This window comes from Leishmania donovani, chromosome 22 (assembly GCF_000227135.1).
Source record: "Leishmania donovani BPK282A1 complete genome, chromosome 22".
Classification (NCBI taxonomy): domain Eukaryota; phylum Euglenozoa; class Kinetoplastea; order Trypanosomatida; family Trypanosomatidae; genus Leishmania; species Leishmania donovani.
This window is the reverse complement of record NC_018249.1, coordinates 351,965-352,770: the sequence shown is the minus strand read 5'-3', so window position 1 is coordinate 352,770 and position 806 is coordinate 351,965.

The window sequence follows — 806 nt, the reverse complement described above, 5'->3', positions numbered from 1 at the left end:
AATCTGCTCCCCGCAGGCTCGCCACATTCGGGCCTGGAGGGCTCGACGGTGCAACTCGGGATGCCCTCGCCACGCTTCCAGCATCCGCGCCTCATCAGCCCACACAGGCACATCGAGGGCGTGCCGCATGCTTCGCGCCGTTCCCGTCCACCGCTCCTGCTCCTCCGGCCTCCCCATGCACTGTCTGCGTGCGGTACGCTGCGTGCCGGCTGTGCGTCACAGCGCCCGCGCACCGCGCTCGCAGTTCTGCGCTGTGGGGCCCGCCTCAGCGCGGCGTCGTGGCCGGGGAAAAGGGCCGCCGGTGAGCATGTGCCGGCGCACAAAGAGCTCACAGCACGTCGCTCCGACGGAGCACAGGGGGCAGCGGTAGGCACCCGGCGGGGGAAGCCCATGCAGCGCGAGCGGGATGTGCGTGGCCAGGTCACTGCGTGCAAGATCATAGCGCGAAACCAGGTGTGCCTCATGAGTTCAGCAGCCTTGTTCTCCGCGTGTGGGGCGGCGGCCGCCAAGTGCCTCTTGTCTCAGCGTGCCGTATCGCGTAGCGCGGCTCCGGGGGATGCCGACCTAACGCCTGGGGCCGGTGGCCGACCCCGTCATCCGGGCAGTTGGCGTCGGCTACCCTAACGCTGCCGCTTCGGCAAGCCCGTCCACGCGCCGGCAGGTGCGCTGATAGGAAAGCGGCCTCACGAGGATTTCCTCAAGAATAAAAAATAGAAACCGACCTCAAGCTCATCTTCATGGGCAGACATGCATACAGACACACATACAACCTCTCTCTCGTTATCCTTGTCACAACGGCGATGCTT